At 36.3% G+C, this 22,884-nt stretch overlaps 1 pseudogene; it reads left to right on the top strand.

Moving 5' to 3' along the window:
- Nucleotides 1-21,227: 21,227 nt before the first annotated feature.
- Nucleotides 21,228-21,795, top strand: LOC105307121 (annotated as a pseudogene).
- The last annotated feature ends 1,089 nt before the right edge of the window (nt 21,796-22,884 follow it).

The raw sequence follows: 22,884 nt of genomic DNA, 5'->3' as shown, positions 1-22,884 counted from the left end.
ACTTTGCTTCATACAATTTCTCTTCTAAAAGGCTCAATAGTAGTAAGATGCTATTTTTTAATTTGTTTGTTTTAAGTTTTCTTCTGTTCCCTGGATTGCCATATGTTCTGCGAGGTCCTCTTCTCCCCTCCCCATCTCCATTTTTGCTTGTTTTACTATCTGCCTTTAATCTTAGAGTCTTGCCTCAAATGCCTGGCGATTTTAGACATTTAACACTCATATTTAAGAATGAGACACTAAAAAAGCTGGTTAAGTGGAGCAAGTCAACTAATGGCACCATGGGATGATTTTAGGAATCTGGCCATTTCATGAGCTGGCTCTACCAATGTCATTCTCTATGGGCCTTATCTATTTAGCTAGTGAGTTTCTCTAGAGAGGAATCATGCCAACTCCTATTTGAATGTATAAGATTTACTACAGATAATCCGAAGTCCAAAGAAAAAAGTGGCACTGTAGGTATCTGTATTAGTCAGAGTTCTCCAGAAAAACAGAACCAATAGGAGATTAAATAGATAGATAGATAGATAGATAGATAGATAGATAGATAGATAGATGATAGATAGATAGATAGATAGATAGATAGATAGATACATACATACATACATACATACATACATACATACATACATAGATGATAGATAATGGATAGATAGATAATGAATAGATATACAGATAGACATATAGGTAGATAGATTTATTATAAGGAATTGAGTCACATAATTATGGGAACCGGCAAGTCTAAATCTGTAGTATAAGTTGGCAGACTCAACATCTAGGAGAGTTGATGTTGCAGTTTCAGTATAAAGGGCAGGCAATCTAGAGAACCAGGAAAACCAATGGTTCAGATGAAGGCAGTCAGCTAGATAATTCCCCCTTAAGAAGGCTGGTCTTTTTATTCTATTTAGGCTTTCAACTGATTGGATTAAGCCCACTCACATTACAGGTAGCAATCTTCTTACTCAAAGTTACAGGTTTAAATGTTAAGCTCATCCAAAAATACCCTCTAAGTTGACACATAAAACCATTACAGTCTCATTGATTAGTATGTACACTTTTAATTAATTCCCCATGATGTTTTCAAAAAGCACCTTACCTCCATCCCTTGTTGTATCTGGTATCACTGACTTCAGAGCCCTTTTGTTTCAAAGTCTCTGGTGACTAAACTTCTAGTCTTGACAAATAGAATGTGGCAGAAGTGATGTTGAGTCAGTTCTGGGGCTAAACTTTAAAATAGTGTTTCTGAAATTCAGCATTACTGACATTTGAGTTTAAATAATTCTTTGCTGAATGAGGCTGACCTGTGCATTATTGGACATTTAGCAGCATCTCTGGCCCTTACTAGCTAGATGCCAGTTGCACGCTTACCCCATTTGTGACAACTAAAAATGTCTTCAGACATAGCCAAATATCCCCTGGTTTAGGGGCAAAATAATCCCCAGTTGAGAACCACGGATTTAAAAAGATTAGCGCTTTCTGCTTCCTAATTCTTAAAATATTCACGTATGGAATGTGCGGTTTGGGGAAATCCAGCTTCCATATGAGAAGTCTGATTACTCTGAGCTGTGTATGGAGGAAAATGACTGTGAATGGAGAAAAATGAGGAAGCCTGTGTATGGAGAAAAATTACTAGCTGACCCTGAGGATTTTTAGCCATTGCAGCTGAGGTGCCAAACATGTAGATGAAGAAGCCATTTCAGGTGGCCAGCCAGTAAAATTTTCAAATGACTCTGGCCTCCACCACCATTTGACTGTAACCACATGAGGGAATCCAAATGAGAGCAACACAGTTGATCCCTGTTAATTCACAGAATTTTGAGATAATAATACATTTTTATCTTATGTCATTATGTTTTTGGGTTGTTTTTTACAAAATAATAAGTAAATGGAACATAAATTATCAAGGAAATAGTGCAAAAAAATTTTTAGGACTAAAGTACCTAAAATTCTAGATTTAAAAGTATATATTAGTGCCTAGTACAATGAATGAAAATGGAAAATGTCAAGGAACATCATGTGGAAGTTTTAGAACATTAAGTATTAAAAGAATAGCTTAAAAGCTTACAATTCTCAAACTCATCCTCATTCTCCTTCTCTTATCTCTCAAATGCTGCCCGTATTCCATATAAATAAGCTTATATACAAAGGAGAAGAAATAAGAATGGCAAAGGCTTCTCAACAACACTGGAAGCTTGAAGACAATAAATTATGACTTCCAAATTATTAATTAAAATAATTTACAACCTAGAATCTATATCTACACAATTTACCAATCAAGTGTGAGAGTAAAATAAGAACATTTTCATATATGAAAAGCCTCAAATATTTTATCTCCTATGCACTCTCTCAGAAAGATAATATATGAATATTCTTTAATTATGTCAAGCTTGGAGATTACATTTTATTTTTTTTAATATAGTGTTACTTTGTATATATGGAAATGATTTTATATTACCACTGTCTTAGAAGGAATTAGGATGAGTACAGGCCAATAGAAACATGGGAGCAGCTTCTACGATAACAGTCAACAATTCTCCTAGGTTTGTGTTATCTGAGATAATCAGAGTTCTTAGACTGCTTCGATACCCATTTCTTAATATCAGGAGAAAATGCTTCTTTTTTTTTTTTTAATTTCAAAATATAAAGAATGAGCTCTCCCCCTACAGGTGTGTGTGTGGGAAGCCAGCGCAGATACAAGAACTAAAAGAATAACAAATAAATAGAGCTAAAGCATTTGTCAGAGCATACCTGGAGGCATTCTTGCATCTGGCCACCATGCCGTATCAGATTAACACTGATCCCCCAAGGCAGCAATACAAAAGATAGCTTGACAGATAAAAAAAAACATATGTTTTCACAAATAACTAAATATATTTCATATTTACAAAAAGCTCTTAGAGGAAGACAAAAATCTTCAACCATCCAGTCAAACATGAAAAAGAACTGGGAACATGGGAAAAGACTAGCTCAGAGAAAAGGATAGCCTTAGAATGGTTCTAATCACAGTCATTTCACAATGATGATTGCAGTAATAGTGCTTATCCATTAACATCACAGAAAAGATACAAAAGCAAATTAATAGTTCCAAAGAAATTGCATTCTGATGTAGCCATTTCACTCCTAATATTGTCTACCCATGAAGCATGTCATAAACATGGAGGAAGAAGGATCTACACGTTCAATGGGAACTTTAAGATTGTAAGGCCTCATTAATGAGTGTTTCAGAATCTCAATGAGAAAATATTAGAAGGTATTACTCAAAATGGAAGAGAGATAATTTTATGATTAATACTGAAACAAATTAAAGTTTTAATGAATAAATCTAATTGAGCATAAATAGTGCAAGGATTCACTTGGATACAAGCATAGCGAATAAGCTCTGTGATCAGATGAGAAATCAAAATGTACAAGCATTAAAAGAAAATGTGGAGCATTGTGGGAATTCATGACAAGATGGCGGATAAACACTGTGGGAATTGTGGGAATTCATGACAAGAAGTGGATAAACACTGTGCTTGCCTCCTCTTACAATGACATCAAAATTACAACTAATCTACAAAACAACCATCAATGAGAATCACTTGAAGTCTAGATGAACAGAAGTCCTACAATTAAGGCTATACAAAAGAAGTGACATGGAGACTGGTAGGAGGGGTGGAGATGTGAAACAAGTTGGCCACACATTCTCATGTGGCAGTTGAGCATCGGGTGGAATATCTTAACAGTGGAGGTCACTCCAGAGGAGCAAGGGGTCCCAACTTAACACCAAGCTCCCCAACATAGAGCACCAGGGCCAGAAAGAGAAATCCCCACAACATCTGGCTGTGAAAACAGTGGAGATGGTGGCTGAGTTAGATGGAGGCTGCTGAAGTCTCAGATATTCTTCTTAAAGGGCCTGTGCACACACTTACTCACTGACAGACTCACTCACTCTGAGCTCGATGCTGGAGCAGCATCTCGAAAGGTGCCAGGGACATTTGTCGAGGATCTGAATTGTCTGGCTTCAGGGCAAGAGTGAAAGGGGCAATTTACTCCCAGACAGAAATACTATCAGAAGACATTGTTCCTTTGTCGATCACTTCCCTCTCCCAGAATGCAGACTCCAGAGGGTACCATATCTGAGTCTCCATCAACCTGGCTAACACCGGTAGCCTACTCTCATGATTTTCTGAGACCCTACTCCACCCAACTTGTAAGCCCACCAAAATCACTTCTAGCGGCTTTTTCATACGAATGGTTTGTTTTGGCTCATGCTGTGGACTTTCCTAAAATCTTTTAAAGGTACCAAAAGAAAAAAGCAGCATCTGGCCACATACCTCTAGCTGAAGAGCTCCACGTCTGGCACTAATGGCAGCAGGCTTCGATTTTCAACTTAGCCTCTCCCAGGCAGACTCAAGGCCAACATGGTGGATGTCTGAAGATTGCTTTGTAGCTCATGCCAGATGACCCTAGGCAGGGCACAGGCAGTGGCTGAATTGGGCCTGCAGTGGAGCCCCCTCCAGGAGCCCTGGGGCTGGCACATCCAGTGGCCACTTCAAACTTATCCAGAGCACGACCCAGCAGCCTCCACAAACAACACATTGAAAGGATCAACTCAGCAGGCACAAGTGCCCAGCTAAAATGAATCCTGCTCCACAGGGTCAGCCACTCCACAACAGCTTCTCCACTGTAGTGACTAGTCAATCCTCACAATAAATCAGCCAGAGAGTCAATCCTTCCCACCGATAGAAAAATAGTAACCAAGGATCGACTATAACAGGAGAGCACACACAACCTACACAAGAGACACAAACCTGGACTACCTGGGTTAGGTGACCAGGGGGACTGCACCACTGGGCCCTATAGAACACCTACTACTTAAGGCCACTCTACTAAGACCAGGACACGTAGCAGTTATACCTAATACATAGAAACAAACAAAATAAGCAGCCAAAATTTTGAGACCAAAAAAAAAAAAATGGACTCAAATGAAAGAACAGAACAAAGTTTCAGAAACAGAACTAAACAAAATGCAGACAAGTAATTTACCAGATGCAAAGTTCAAAACACTGGTTATAAAGATGACCATTGATCTCAGTGAGAACTTCAACAAAGAGGTAAGAAACATAAAAATAGAGATAGAAAACATAAAAAAAAAAAACAGTCAGAAATAAAGAATGCAATAACTGAAATAAAGAATACATTATTGGGAATCAAGAGTAGAGTAAACTAAATCAGAGATTTGGAGGATAAGGTAGCAGAAAACACCCAATCAGAACAATAACAAGGAAAAAGAACCCCCCAAAATGAGGATAGTTTAAGGGGCCTCTGGGAAAACATCAAGTGTAACAACAATTGCATCATAGGGGTACCAGAAGAAAGAGAGAGAGAGAGAGAGAGAGAGAGAGAGAGAGAGAGAGAGAGAGCGCGAGCGCAGGGAATTGAAAACCTATTTGAAAAAATAACGACAAAAATCTTCCCTATCCTAGCAAAAGAAATATATATATAAGCCTAGGAAGTGCAGAGAGTCCTAAACATGATTAACTGAAAGAGGTCCATGCCAAGACACATCATCATAAAAAATACCAAAGGTTAAAAACAAAGAAATAGTCTTAAAAGTAGCAGGAGAAAATAGTTAGATGCTTGCGAGGGAGCTCCCATAAGACTGTCAGCTGATTTCTTAACAGGAACTTTGTAGACCAGAAGAAATTGGCATGGAATATTCAAAGTGATGAAAAGTAAGGACCTACAACCAAGATTACTCTACCCAGCAAAGCTATCATTTACATTTGAAGGACAGATAAATAACAGTCCAGGCAAGAAAAAGCTAAAGGAGTTCATTACCACCAAATCGATATTATAAGAAACATTAAAGGGTCTTCTTTAAGAAGAAGGAAAAAAGATTAAAAAATATGAATAATAAAATGGCACTAACTACATATCTACCAAAAATTAATTTAAATGTAAATTGATTAAATGCTTGATAAAAAGTCATAGAGTGATTGAATGAATAAGAAAATAAGACCCTTACATAGGCTGCCTACAGAAGACTCACTTCAGTTGGAAAGACACATACAGAGAGAAGGTAAAAGGATGAAAACAGAAGCGAAAAAAATGAGCTGAGGTAGAAATGCTTAAAACAGCCAAAAAAGACTTTAAAAAACAGGCTATAACAAGAGATGAAGAAGGACCAAGTAATCCTACTTCTGGGTATTTATCCAAAGAAACTCAAAACACTACTGCAAAGGGATATTTGCATCCATATGTTTATTGCAGCATTATTTACAATAGCTAAGGTGTAGAGGCAACCTGGGTGTCCATTAGTGAATGAATGGATAAAAAAGAGAAATTACATATATACAATGGGATACTACTCAACCATAGAAATGAATGGAATCTGGCCATCTGCATAACATGGATGGACCTAGAAAATATTGTGCTGATTGGGGTAAGTCGGACAAAGAAAAATGTCATGATTTCACTTATATGTGGAATCTAGGGAACGGCATAAACAAGCAACAACAGAAAAAGTGCATAGATAAAGACAACATTTTGATGGTGCTGGAATTAGAGATTGGGGAGATGAGTGAATGGGAAGGGGATTAAGAAGTACAAATTGGTAGTTGAAAAATAGTCATGGGGGAATGACGTCAGAAGCATGGTGGAGTGAGAGATGTCCTCGGATCTCTCCTCTTGAAAAAAACAATAAGCTGAACATCTAAAACTCAACAAAAAACACCGAACCTGTACACAAACACATCTGAGTAAGAGCTCAGAATAAGAGCTACCACAAGTCAGAACAATGGGAGTGGACTGGAGAAGGTGCGATAGGATTGCTGAACAGCCCAGCCTGAGAGAGCTGTGAGCTCCATGTAGCGGCAGTGCCGAGGGATCAGGGCAGAGAGCAGAGAAGTAGGGATGGCAGAAAAGCAACAGCTGATCATTACCAGTCGCAGTTACAAAATCTGAGGCTGAGCAGCAGTCCCCATTCCCCTACCTAGAGGGCACCTCCCCCCATATCTTCCATGCGGAACACTGTGAAGCCCCAGGGGAATCTGAGCAAATGCTAGTGAAACTGTAGCTAACACTGTCAGAGACTGAGACTAAAGGTAGTGATCATGATTGAATACTTATAAGAAAAAAAAAGGCATTATTAAGGCTCAAAACTGGTATCGAAGAGGCTTAGACGCCATCTATTGGAAACCGAAAGAAAAATGCCTTGTTAGCAACAGGCTAAAGAGAGACCTTTATATAATAAATCTTTTGGGGCAGGGAGGGGCAAGGGAGCAGAATACATTTCCATTACACACCAGGCAGCAAAAGTCCATTAAAAACCATGAAAAACCAAGGTAACAGGTAACTCAGAAAGAAAGAGAAAAATCTCCAGAAAATAAGTTTAAAGACATAGAAATATGCAACTTAAATGACAGAGAATTCAAGATATTACTTCTGAAAAAACTCAATGAGATCCAAAATAATTCATATCAACAATTCCAGGAATTGAGAAAACAACTAGATCAGCAGAATGAGGTTTTTTGTTTGTTTGTTTGTTTGTTTGTTTGTTTGTTTGTTTTTAGCAAGGAGACTAAAACCTTAAGAAAGAAGCAAATAGAACTTCTGGAAATGAAGAACACACTAAAAGAGATGAAGAATGAAATAGTAAGCTTGGGAAATAGAGTTGACCAAATGGAGGAAAGAATTAGTGATATCAAATGCAGAAATCTAAAAATAAAACAGAAGGAAGTTTGGAGAAACATGGCGGAGTGAGAGATGTCCCCAGATCTCTCCACTTGAAACAACAGTAAGCTGAACATCTAAAACTCAACCCAAAACACATGAACTGTACACTAGCATGTCTGAGCATGGGATCAGTGTGTACGAGCTACCACAGGTACCTCGGAAGTTGGGCGATGGACTGGGAGAAACAGAGAAGCTGTCTCTCGCAGCCACCAGAGTTCCCTATATGAGGAGGAGGAGGGGAGAAGATGCGGAGAGTTCCCTGAACAGCCCTCAGTGGGAAATTTGTGAGCTCCATGTGGCCAGTGGCAGGGCCCAGTTCACTGGGCAGAAAGCAGAGAAGCAGGACTGCAGAGAAACAACAGTTGGTTTTTACCTGCTGCACTTACAAAACATAGGCTGAGTATGAGTCCAAAACCCTCAACCCAGAAGGGCCCTTCCTCCATATAAAAACCCCAGGGGAATCTGAACAAACATTTATGAAACTGTCGCTAACACTGACAGTGACTGAGACTGAGGGTAGTGAATATGATTAAACATCTGAAAAAAAAGGCATTACTAAGGCTTCGTATAAAGCAGAGATCCAAGAAGCTTAGACACCACCCACTGGAAATCAAAAAAGAAAAGTGCTCTCTTTACAATAAGCTAAAGAGACACTTTTATATAAAAAATCCACTTTCTGGAAAAAAAGGAGAATACACTTCCATTAATGAAAAAATAGAGAAATCGTCCATAAACACCAAGAACAGCCAAGATGACAACACATCTTAGAAAGAAAGAGAAAACTTCCAGAAAATAAACTTAGAGACATAGAAATATGTGGCATAAATGACAGAGAATTCAGGATAGTACTTCTGAAAAAAATCACTGAGATCCGAAAAGAGACATCTCAAGAATGTCAGAAATTTAAAATACAACTAGATGAGCAGAATGAGGTTTTTCAGCTCACCAAAAACAAAATTACAAAAAACAAAACAAACAAACAAACAAAAACCAAAAAAAATAACCATAATTGGGAGTAAGATAACTATGAGGCAAATAGAAGCAGAGGAGTGCAACCCTTACTAAGAACAGGGCATTATAAGCTTACACAATAAGAAAAAATTTGCTATAGCAGGATAGTAATGAACATTCAGCATACATAGAGACAAATTGAGACAACAATGATTGAAAAGGGGAGGATTCAAGATCCAAATTTACAAAGGAGAATGGAGATAACGCACACATAGAAGAAAATGGACAACTGTGTATATATACATATATATACACACATAACTATCCTTTACATATTCTTAATGGTAACCACACACAGAAGATTCAGAACTGAAGTATATAACATAAAACAATAAAAACCAGAGGGAAACCCCACAAAACCCAACCAAAACAAAAAACAAAAAACAAAAAACAAAAACAGAAATATAAAAACAAGGAGGCAATGAAAAAACTGAGCTACAAGAAAACCAAAGAGAAAATAACTATAGGAAGACCTCATATTTTAATAATAAGCCTAAATGTAAATGGACTGAACTCACCAATAAAAAGAAAAAGAATTGCAGAATGAATCAAAAACAAAACCCAACCATATGCTGCCTCCAGAAGACATATCTCAGCTCCAAAGACAAATATAGACTCAAAGTGAAAGGGAGAAAAATGATATTTCAAGCAAATGGCATTCAGAGAAAATTGGGAGTAGCAGTACTAATATCAGACGAAATAGACTTCAAAATAAAAAAGGTAAAGAAAGATACTGAGGGACATTTCATAATGATAAAGGGAATCATGCGCCAAGAAGACATACACTTATTAATATTTATGCTCCCAATCAGAGATCCTTGAAATAAGTAAAGAAATTACTAACAGAACTAAAGGGAGAAACAGTCTAAACCACTATTGTAGTAGGGGACCTAAATACCCCACTGTTGGATATGGACAGATCATCCAAACAGAAAATCAATATGAAAATAACATCTTTAAATAACATATTAGACAAACTGGACATAATTTACATTTATTTACGCAGCCTTCCATTCCAAAACAGGTGCTTATACATTCTTCTCTAGTGCACATGGAACATTCTCAAGGATTGACCACATAATGGGACACAGAGATAGCCTCAGCAAATATAAGAGTATTGACATCATACCAACCATATTCTCTGATCATAATTCTTTGAAACAAGAGATCAACTGCAAAAAAGAAATCAGGAAGAACCACAAATATGTGGAGATTATACAATGTGCTACTGAAGAATAACTGGGTCAGAGAAGAAATAAAAAGAGAGATCAAGAGATACATAGAAACAAATGATAATTATAGTACAACATATCAATACTTTTGGAACATGGCAAAAGTGATCATAAGAGGAAAGTTCATATCATTACAGGCCTATTTCTAAAAACAAGAATGAGCCCAAATAAACAATCTAACACTTCTTCTTAAAAAAAAAAAAAACTAGAAAAGGAAGAACTAATGAAGCCTAAAATCATCAAAAGAAAAGAAATAATCAAAATTAGAGCAGAATTAAATGAAATTGAAAAAAAAAAGAAAAAAATAAATGTAACAAAGTTCTAGTTCTAAGGGAAGGTTAATAAAATTGACAAACCCCTGGCTAGACTCACTAAAGAAAAAATAGAAAGGACACAAATAAACAAAATCAGGGAGGAAAGGGGGGAAATTATGACAGACACCGCAGTAATACAAAGAATCTTACAGGAATACTATGAAAAAGTATATAATACAAATTTAATAACCTAGAAGAAATGAACCAGTACTTAGAAAGATACAACCTTCATAGACTGAATCAAGAAGAAATGGAAAATATAAATAGACGGATCAGCAGTATAGAAATTGAAATAATCATTAAAAATCTACCAAAAAGTAAAAATTCAGGACGAGATGGCTTCACCAGTGAATTCTACCAAATATTCAAAGAAGATTTAATACCAACTCTCCTCAAACTATTCCAGTAAATCAAAGAGGAGGCAATGCTTCCTACCTAATTTTAGGATGCCAATATTACCCTGATACCAAAACCTGGTAAAGATAACAGAAAAAAAAGAAAACTACAGACCAATATCTCTTATAAACACAGATGCAAAAATTCTAAATAAGATACTAACAATTGCATATTTGTACAGCCACTATGGAAAACAGTGTGGAGGTTTCTCAAAAAATTAAAAAAGAATATACCTTTTGACCCAGCAATTTCACTTCTCATTATTTATCCAACAAAAACCAAAACAATAATTCATATAGATCTGTGCACCCCAATATGCATGGCAGCATAATTTACAACAGCCAAGATATGGAAGCAACTTAAATGCCCATCAACAGATAATTGGATAAATAAATTATGGTTCATATATACAATGCAATATTACTCAGCCCTTAAAAAACATGAGGTCCTATCATTTGCAACAATATGGATAGACCAAGAAGTTGTTATCCTGAGTGAAATAAATCAGACAGAGAAAGATAAATACCATATAATTTCACTTATATGCAGAATCTAAAGAACAGAAAGAACAAATTATTCAAAAACAGACTCACAAATAGTGGACAATTTGGTGACGAACAGAGGGGAGGGAGGGTTGTGGGGCTGGGAGAATGGGGTGAAGGGTAAAAGAAGTACAAATTAGTAGCTTATAGCTGGTCATGGGGATTAGGAACATGGCATAAGAAATGCAGTTAGCCTTAATATGATGGCTAGGTGGAGGGTCAAGGAAAGGAGGGAATAGTTTTGTGAACTAAATAGATGTCTAACCAATGTACTGTATACTTAAAACTAATTAAAATTAATAAAAGATTTTACACTATAATCAGGTGAGCTTCATCCCAGGTGCACAAGTATGGTTCAGCATATGCAAATTGATTAATGTGATATTCCACATAAACAAATTAAAAAATAAGAATTATATGTTCATATCAATAGATGCAGAAAATGCCGTTGACAAGATACAGCATCCATTCACAATCAAAACACTTAACAAAATTGGTATAGAAGGAAAGTACCTTAACATGATAAAGGCCATGTATAATAAACCCTTAGCCAACATTATACTGAATGGTGAAAAATAAAAACCTTCCCTCTAAGATCAGGAACAAGACAAGGCAGTCCACTATAGCGACTGTTTTTTAATATAACATTGGCGATCCTAGAGAGTAAAAGCAGATAAGAGAAAGATGTAAAAGGGCACCCCAATAGGAATTGAAAAAGTCAAACTGTCACTATTTGTGGATGACATGATTCTCTATATAGAAAACCCTAAAGACTCCACATGAACACTGCTGGAAACAACAAACAAATACAGTAAATTTTCTGGATACAAGTCAATGTTAAAAAATCCATAGCTTTCCTATACTCTAATAATGAAGTGTCAGGAAAAAAAAGTGGAAAAAATAATTCCTTTTGAAATTACAACAAAAAGAATAAAATACCTAGGAATAAATCTAACGAAACATGTGAAGGACCTATATAATGAGAACTATAAGACCTTATTAAAAGAAATCAAAGAAAATAAAAGGAATGAAAAGGTATTCCATTTTTGGGGAGTTAGAAGAATCAACATAGTTACAATGACCTTATTACCTAAAACATTATACAGATTTAACACAATCTCTTTCGAAATACCGTCGGCATTTTTTAAAGAAGTAGAACAAAAAATCATCAGATTTGTGTGGAAGCACAAAAGACCCTGAATCACCAAATCTATTCTGAGGAAGAAAAACAAGGCTGGAAGCATAACTCTGCCCAACGTCAAATTATAATACGAAGAGATAATAATCAAAACAGCATGATATTGGCAGAAAAACAGACACATAGACCAGTTGAACAGAAAGAAGAGTTCAGAAATAAACACATATTTACATGGGCAAAAAAAGTTTCGATGAAAAAAAAAAAGCCAAAAACATACAGTGGAGAAAGGAAAGCCTCTTAAATAAACAGTGCTAGAAAAACTGGAAAGCCACCTGTAAAAGAATGAAACTAGACTGTTTTCTAACATCGCACACCAAAATTAACTCAGAATGGATTAAGGACTTGAATATAAGACCTGAAAAAAATAAATTGCATAGGAGAAAACATAGGAACTAATCTCAGAGACCTTGAACTTAAAGAGGATTTTATGAATTCGACCTCGAAGTCAAGGAAAGTAAAAGCAAAAATAAATGAATGAGACTACATCAAACTAAAAAGCTTTTGCACAGCACAAGAAACTGTCAAGAAGGTCAAGAGACAATCATCCGAATGGGAAAATATATTTGCAAGCCACACCTACAATAAGAGCCTAATATCCAAAATATACAACAACAATAACAACAACAACAACAAAATCCTCATGCAACTCAATAACAACAAAAAAAATCTAATTAAAAAACGGGCAGAGGATCTGAACAGACACTTCTTCCAAGAAGACATACAAATGACCAACATACATATGAAAGGATGCTCAAGATCTCTAGCTATTATGGAAATGCAAATCAAAACCACAAGGGGATACCATCTCACACCTGTTAGAATATCTATAATCAATAGGACAAGTAATAACAAATATTGGAGAGGATGCAGAGAAAAAGGAACCCTCATGCAATGCTGGTGGGACTGCAAATTGGTACAGCCACAATGGAAAACAGTATGGAGTTTCCTCAAAAAGTAAGAATTGATCGACCATATGATCCAGCAATCCCTCTACTAGGTATTTATTTACCCCAGAGACTTGAAAACATGTATCTAAAAAGATATTTGCACACTGATGTTCATGGCAGCATTATTCACAGTGTCCAGGACATGGAAGCAATCAAAGTGCCCTTCAATTGATGACTGTGTAAAGAAGCTGTGTTACATATATACAATGGAATATCACTTAGCCATTTGAAGAGATGAAACACTGCCATTTGCAACAACATGGATTGATCTTGAGATAATCATGCTAAGCGAAATAAGCCAGACAGAAAAATTTGAAAACCCCTTGATATCACTTATATGTGAGATATAAACTTAAAAGCAACAAACGAACAGGACAAAGAAACAGAGACTCATAGATTTGGACAATAGACTAGTGGTTATCAGAAGGAAGGGAGGAGGAGCGAGGGAGGAGGTAGATGAGGTAAAAGGGGTTAAATATGTGGCAACAGAAAGAAATCTAATTATAGGCAGTGAACGTACAATTCAATATATATATGACTTACTGTTGAATTGTGCACCTGAAACTGACTGGATTTCATTAACCAATATCACTATAATAAAAATAAAGAAAAATAAAGAAAAATTTTTAAAAAGTCATAAGAATGTAGAATATATCATAGGGAATGTAGTCTATACTATTATTATAATTATGTATGGTGTCAGGTGGGAACTAGATTTATCATGGTGATAATGTTGTCGTTATATAAATGTCTAATCACAGTGTTATACACCTGAAACTAATATAATGTATGTCAACTATAATTTTAAAAAATATATAAAATAAGTAGATGTGAAAACCATAATATTTCAAATGCTACCTCATGTAAGTAATTACTAGAAAATAGAAACTGGCAGCCAGATGGTTCAATTTAGCCTGTAGTCAAGATTTTTTTTGTTCACATAGGTTATTGTTTACTTAAATTTAATTATAACCTACATACAGAGATTTATACAAGTCATAAGTTAAAATTAAAATAATTTTTCCAAGTTGAACATACCTAAGTTAAATAATATAACATTATAAGCCCTCCATAAATTCCTCTTATGCTCATTTTTAGTCATTACCCACATCTCTAGTGAGGGTAACTCCGATCTTGACTTTTAATAATATGGATTAATTTTATCTCCTTTTGAATATTATATAAATGGTATCATAAAGCATGTCCACTTTGGTATATGGCTTCTTTCACTCAACATTTTGTTTGTGAAACTGAATTATATTTTTATGTGAAGTCATTTGGCCAGTATATGAACATACCAGATTCCATTGTATGAATATGCCATAATTTATTCCTTTTACTGTTGATGGGAGTTTAGATAGTTTTTAGTTTTAGACTATTATGAATACAACTTCTACACATATTCTTGTGCATATCTTTGGTGATATGCATTTCTGTTGAGTGTATTCCTACCTAGGAGTGGAATTTCTGGGTCATGGAGCATGTATGTATCCATTTTGCCAACCAATTTTCTAAAGAGGTTTAATCAATTTACACTTGCATTAGAACAGTGTATGTTAGGTGGTATAAAGCTAGATGCTATATATTAAGCTAATAAATGTAAAAATATTGATGAAAGAGATAATTTGAGGAGGAAATAGAAATTACTCTATAGAAGGCACTGCTAGATGCATGTCATAATATCCATTCTCAACTCCTTTCCTCTGCCCACTTCCATTTAGAAGGTAGAAAAGCTAAATAGTTAGGTTCACAGATTCTCTTGCAAATAGAGATAGCCATATAATCAGTTTGGGTTAATATAATAATAAGTCTGCTGATGGTTGTTGGGTCAGCTTTTGCTTTCCTGATAATAGAGGCATTATTACAAAGTACCATTTCTTTCCCCACCATTTCTTTTTTTGAAGATGGGTGTGATGTCTGATGCTATAACAGCCATACTGCTATCATGTGACAGACAAACTATCCATGATATTTTGAGCTATTGAACTGATACTAGCATCTATCTATCTCAAAATTTATTATTATAATAGAAAAAAATGCCTATTTGTTTAACCCAATATCAGTTGTGCTTTCTGTTACTTATAGTTGAACAAATTCTTAAGTGACAAATACTGAAATTCACAAATAGAGAATCTAAATAGTAAGTTTGGCAACTTTAACAAATAAAAATACAGGAAACTTACAAATAAATGAATTTTGAGGTTAAAAACACAATATCATTTACATTAGCATTCCAGAAATGAAATACTTATGCATAAATTTAACAAAATCTATATGTAAGACCTATTTGAGGAAAACTACATAACTCTGATGAATGAAATCAAAGAACTGAATAAGTAGAAAGATATCCAACGTTCATGAATAGGAAGGCTCAATATTATCAAGATGTCTGTTCTTCCCAACTTGATCAATGAAATCGACACAATTGTAATAAAAAAATCCAGCAAGTTATTTCACGAATATTGACAAACTGATTCTAAAGTTTACATGGTAAAGTAAAAAACCTAGAATAGCCAATACAATATTGAAGGAGAACAAAGTTAGAGGTCTGAATACCAAACTTTAAGACTTGATATAAAGCTACAGTTATAAAGACAGTGTGGTATTGGTGAAAGAAGAGACTAATAGATCAATGGAACAGAATAGAGAGCCCAGAAATAGATCTACATAAATATAGTCAACTGATCTTTGACAAAGGAGCAAAGGCAATACATTGCAGCAAAGATAATCTCTTCAACAAGTTATGCTGGAACAACTGGACATCTATAAGCAAAAAAAAAAAAGAAAAAAACCTGAATCTAGACCCAGAATTTATACCCTCTATTTAAAAAATTCAAAATGGATTATAGCCCTAAATATAAAACGCTTAGAAAATATTATAGGAAAAACATCTAGGTGACTTTGGGTATGATGATACCTTTTTGGAAAAAGCACCAAAGGCATGATCGATGAAATAAATAACTAATAAACTGGAAATCATTAAAATTAAAAACTTCTGCTCTGTGAAAAACATTGTAAAGAGAATTAGAAGACAAGGTACAGGTTGGGAAAAAATGTTTACAAAAGACACATCAAATAAAGAATGTTATCCAAGATACAAAGAACTTTTATATGTCACTAATAAGAAAACAAACAATTCAACTGAAAAATGGGCCAAGGATTAGCAGACATCTCACCAAAGAAGATATACAGGTTGAAAATAAGCATATTAAAAGAGACTCTACATCATATGTTATCAGGTAAAAAAAAATAATAATAATAATGAGGACTTCTATTCAAGATTGTGTAGTAGGTAGATGCCGTGCTTGCCTCCTCTCATGACCACATCAAAATTACAACTAAACTAGAGAACAATCATTGGGAGTTGCCTGAGGTCTGGCTGAACAGAAGTTCTACAACTGGGGATGTAAGAAATAGGCTATCTGGAGACAAATAGAAGGGACAGAAGATTGATATGGGCTAGTCCCAGACCTGCATGTGGCGGTTGAGAATCAGAGGGATATCTCAGTTACAGAGGTCCCCATGGAAGAGTGAGAGGTCCTGGCCACACACTGGGCTTCCCAGTCCAGGGTTTCAGTGCCAGAAAGAGAAATCCCCACAATCTCTGGCTGTGAAAACCAGAGGAGAATTTGACCGAGTGAGACAAAGGGCTGTGGGAATCAGAAATTCCTGTAAAAGGGCCCATGTAAGGACTTACTGACAGACTCACTTGCTCGGAACTCCAGCAGTGGGGTAGCTGCTCAAAATGTGCCAGAGACATATGGAGGGAGCTAAATTGTCCAGTTTCAGGGTGAGGGCTGGAAGGGCAGCTTTCTCCTAGACAGAAGTGTTGACTGAATCCATTGCTCTTTTGTTGCACCCTCCCTGGCATGCAGACCAAGGTGAATGCCATATCTGAATCTCGATCAACCTGGCTAACACAGGTTGCCCAGCCCAGGTGATTCGCCGAGACCCTACCCCTCCCAACTTGCAAGCCCACCCAAGACACCTCCAGTGGCTTTTCCATACAAACAGCCTGTCTTGGCCCATAGTGTGGAATTTCATATAATGTCTTAAAGGTTCACACAATGCAAACAAGTAGTATCTGGCCTCAGCATTTCCTGTACCTCTTGCTGAGCAGCCTCAAGCCTGGCACTAGCACCAGCTGGACACGGTTTCTGGCTTTGACTCTTGAGGCACCTCTAAGTCCAACCTCTGGCTTTGCCTCTTGAGGCGGTAGCCATCTGTGAATTGCTTGGTGATTGTTGCCAGGTGGCCTCAGGAAATGCAAAGGCAGTAGCTGAACGTGGCCTGTGGTGGATCCCTTCCCAGGCTGGAATGACTAGTGGCTGGCTTCCACTGAGCTGAAGTACAACTAGGAGCTGCATCCAAGGATGACACACACCGAGGGCAGACTGGGCAGGCACCAGAGCCCTGCTAAAGTAAATTCTGCTATGTAGGGTCAGCCCCTCACCAGCCAGTCCTCACAAACAGACCAAAGCTCAATTCTTCCCACTGATGTGCAAACAGCAACCAAGGCTCAACTACAACAGAAGGGCACATACAACTCATTCAAGAGACACACCTGAAGCATCCTGTTCAGGTGACTAGGGAAGACTGTGCCACTGGGCCCCACAGGACACCTACACATACAGCTGCTTTACTAAGACCAGGAGACATTGGAACCTTATCTAATACACAGAAACAAACACAGAGAGGCAGCCAAAATGGAAAGACAAAAGAAACATGTCTCAAATGGAAGAACAGAACAAAGCTCCAGAAAAAGAGAAAAAATATGAATATTGGCAATAACTATATATCTATCAACAATTGATTTAAATGTGAATGGATTAAAGTCTCCAATCAAAAGATAAGTGGCTGAATGGCTAAGAAAACAAGGCCTTTACATATGCTGCCTACAAGAGACTCACTTCATATCGAAAGGTATATACAGACTGAAAGTAAAGGGATGGAAAAATTTATTTCATAAAAATGGAAATGAAAAAACAATCTGGGGTAGCATTACTTACATCAGACAAAATAGATTTAAAACAAAGATTGTAACAAGAGACAAAGAAGCACCCAGAAAGCCCACTTCTGTGTATTTATCTGAAGAAACCCCAAATCCTACTTAGAAGGGACATGTGCATCTCTGCATGAAATCTTGACACCTGCAATAACATGCATGGTCCTAGATGGTAGTGTACTGCGCAGAGTAAGTAAGACAGAGGAAGATTAATGCTATATGATTTCACTTACATGTGGAATCTAAAGAAAAAAAAATAAGCAAACAAATAAAACAGAAAAAAAATCATAGAAACAGAGAATATTTTGAGAGTTGCCAGATGTGAGGGGTGTTGGGATGGGTAAAAAAAGAGAAGGGATTAAGAAGTGCAAAATGGTAGTTACAAAATATTCATGGAGATGTGAAGTATACTATTAAAGGAAGAGAAGTTGCATAATTCATTTTATAAAACTAAGATATTCAAAGTCAAACAAAAGAAAGATAACACACTAAAGAAAATTAACAGCTTAGACTTAATAAACTATGTGTAAGCAGTCCAAATGAAATCTTAAGAAATTAAAAATTATGAGTACATAAAATAATACATACTGTCAAATTAGGATTTATTACAACAACCTAAAGATAATGTAATGTTAGGGAAGATATTACTGAATACATTAATAGATTGAAGAAGAAAAAGTACATTATATCAATACAAATAAAAAATTTAAAAGAACTTGTATTTAATTAGTGCTTACTCTGTGCAGACTGTGAATATCAAGAGTCCAAAAGGGCATTTGAAAAACGAAAAACCCATAGCAGATTTCAAAAATACGTCTTGCCAGTCAAGATGGCATAGTAAGGAAGGAGACATCTCTTCTCATGGCCACATTAAAATTACAACTAAACTACAGAACAACCACCATTTGGAGTCACCTGAGGTATGGCTGAACAGAAGTCTTACAACTGGGGACTTACATAAGAGGCCGCCTTGAGACTTATAGGTGGGGCGAAGTTGTGGAAAGAGCTGGTCCCACAATTGCATGTGGCCGTTGAAAATTGAAAGGGATATCTCGGCTGCATAAGTACTCCCAGAAGAGAGAGGGGCCCCAGCCCCACACAGGGCTCCCCAGCCCCACACAGGGCTCCCCAGCCCAGGGTTCTAGTGGCTTTAGGAAGCGTGCTGACTGCACTTGAACTTAGCCTAGGGAAGGACCACTCCCAGGAGACTCTAGAGCCAGCATGATCAGTGGCTGTCTTCACCCTGAGGTGGAGCATAACCTGAGGCTTCATCTGAGGAAGACACACCCAAAGGACAGACTGGGCAGGCACCAGAACCCTGCTAAAGCAAATCCTGCTCCATAGGTTCTGCCCCTCACCAATCAGTCATTACAATCAATCGGCCAAAGGGAATCTCTCTCATTGATGCACAAACAGCAACTAAATCTCAACTAAAATAAGAGGGCACACACAACCCATACAAGAGACATACCTGGAGCACCTGGCACAGTTGATGAGGAAAGACTGTGCAACTGGGCCCCACAAGACACCTACTAAATAAGGCCACTCTACTAAGACTGTGAGACTTAGGAACCCTACCTGATACATAAACACAAACACAGGTAAGTAGCCAAAATAGAAGACAAAGAAACATGTCCCACATGAAAGAACAGAACAAAGCTCCAGAAAAAGAACTATATATATATATATATATTTATATATATAGTTCTATATATATATAGATTGCTTGACTCTCTCTCTCTCTCTCTCTCTATATATATATATATATATATATAGAGTCAAGCAATCTATCGGAGGCAGAGTACAAAACAGGTTATAAGGATGCTCGAAGAACCAAGGAGAAGAATAGGTGAAGTCAATGAGAATTTTAAAAAAGAGACAGAAAACATAAAAATGGAGAAAACATAAAAAAGAGCCCATTAGAAATGAAGGATATAATAACTGAAATGAAAAATACTTTAGAAGGAGACCACGGCAGATTAGATGAAGCAGAGGACTGAGTCAGCGATTTACAAGATAAGGTAGCAGAACACACCCAATCAGAACCATAATGTGAAAAAAAAAATCAAAAAATGAGACTAGTTTAAAGGGCCTCTGAGACAACATCAAGCATACCAATATTCGCAACATAGGGGTACCAGAAGCAGAAGAGAGAGCGAAGGGAATTGAAAACCTATTTGAAGAAATAATGACAGAAAATTTTCCTAATGTGGTGAAGGAAATAGACATACAAGCACAGGAAATGCAGAATCCCAAACAGGATGAACCTGAAGAGGCCCATGGCAAGACACATAATAATTAAAATGCCAAAGGTTAAAGACAAAAAGAGAATCTTAAAAGCTGCAAGATACTTACAAGGGAGCTCCCATCAGACTGTCAGGTGATTTCTCAAAAGAAAGTTTTCTGGCCAGAAGGAATTGGCAGGGAATATTCAAAATGATGAAAAGCAAGGACCTACAACCAAAATTACTCCATCCAGTAAAGCTATCATTTAGAATCGAAGGACAGATAAAGAGCTTCCTGGACCATAAAAAAAAAAAAAAAAAAAAGCTAAAAGAATTTATCAACACCAAGTCAGTATTACAAGAAATGTTAGAGGGACTTATTTAAGAAGAAGAAAATATTAAAAATATAGATGATAAAACAGCGATAACTACACATCAATCAACTATTACTTAAAATGGAAAAGTATTAAATGCTCCAATCAAGATAGAGTGGTTAAATGGATAAGAAAACAAGAACCTTACATTTCTTGCCTATGAGAGATTCACTTTAGATCAAAATAAATACAGGCTGAAAGTGAGGAGATAGAATTTTTTTTTTATTTTTATGAAAGTGTGTATTAAAAACTAGAATCTGGTCTTTTTTTTTTTCAGATGGCCATGAAGATGGTGGACATTCAGACTGAGAGTGCCTACCAAAAGCAGCCGACCATCTTTCAAAATAAAAGAGTCCTGCTTGGAGAAATTGGCAAAGATTAGCTCCCACGGTACTACGAGAACATTGGTCTGGGTTTCAAGACACCCAAGGAGGCCATCGAGGGCACCTACATCCAAAAAAATAAATGCCCTTTTACCAGTAACATCTCTATCTGAAGGCACATCCTGTCTGACGTGGTGACCAAGATGAAGATGCAGAGGACCACTATCATCTGCCGAGACTACCTCCACTACATCCGAAACTACAACTGCTTTGAGAAGCGCCGCAAGAACATGTCCGTGCACCTGTCTCTCTGCTTCAGAGATGTCCAGATTGGCGACATTGTCACAGTGGGTGAGTACAAGCCCCTGGGCAAGACTATGCACTTCAACATACTCAAGGTCACCAACGCTGCCAGCACCAAGAAACAATCCAGAAGTTCTGAGACTGCAGACTTGTCCATCCCCCCAAACAAAATAAAGTTATTTTTCTCAAAAAATAAATAAATAAATAAATAGAATCTGGGGTAGCAATACTTATACCAGGCAATATAGACTTTAAAACAAAGGCTTAACAAAAGACAAAGAAGTACCCAGTAATCTCACTTCTGGATATTAATTCGAAGATACTCAAAATACTACTTTGAAGGGACATGTCCACTCATATGTTCATTGTGGCATTATTTACAATAGCCAAGATATGAAGGGATACTGGGTGTCCATCAATGGATAAATGAATAAAGAAGATATGGTACATACATAGAATGGAATTTTACTCAGCCATACAAATAAATTTAAAAAAAAAAAGAATGAAATCTTGCCATCTGCAACAACATGAATAGATCTAGAGAGTATTGTGCTGAGTGGAGTAAGTCATATAGAGAAAGACAAATACTGTAAGATTTCACTTACATGTGGAATCTAAAGAGAAAAATAAACTAACAAAACAGAAACAAACAGAAACAAAATAGATATAGAGATCATTTTGAGGGTTGTCAGATGAGAGGGAGTTGGGGGTGGGTGAAAAAGTGGAACAGATCAACAAACGCAAATACGTAGTTAGAAAATAGTCATGGTGATGTAAAGTATAGCACAAGGAATATAGTCAGTAATAATATAATAACTATATGTAGTGTCAGATGGATACTAGATTTATCAGGGTGATCACTTCTTAAGTTATGTAAATTTCTAAGCACCTATGTTGTACACATGAAGCTAATATAACATTGTATGCCACTATAATTGAAAAAAAATTAAATAAAAAAATAAAAATATCTTACTACACTAAAAATGGTAGACTATATCCTGTTATACTCTATGTTTTAAAAACATACACATAAAACATCTCAAAGAAAACATGGACTAGTAATAACAGATTTCTTTGGGGAAAGAAATGAAAATAGAAAGTGAAGATGGGCTGTACAAAATAGGTATTTCACTTTTTATTTGGAAGGCTTTACTATTATCTAACTTTTGAATAATGGAAATTTATTTGTGTGTTATTTGTACAATAATTTTTTAAATATATATTATTTTATTTTTCAATTATAGTTGGCATATAATATTGTATTAGTTTCAGGTGTACAGCATAGTATTAGAAATCTA

Source organism: Pteropus vampyrus, unplaced genomic scaffold (assembly GCF_000151845.1).
Source record: "Pteropus vampyrus isolate Shadow unplaced genomic scaffold, Pvam_2.0 Scaffold477, whole genome shotgun sequence".
Lineage (NCBI taxonomy): Eukaryota > Metazoa > Chordata > Mammalia > Chiroptera > Pteropodidae > Pteropus > Pteropus vampyrus.
Note: the sequence above shows the minus strand (reverse complement) of the source record. Positions and strands in the feature narration are given on the sequence as shown.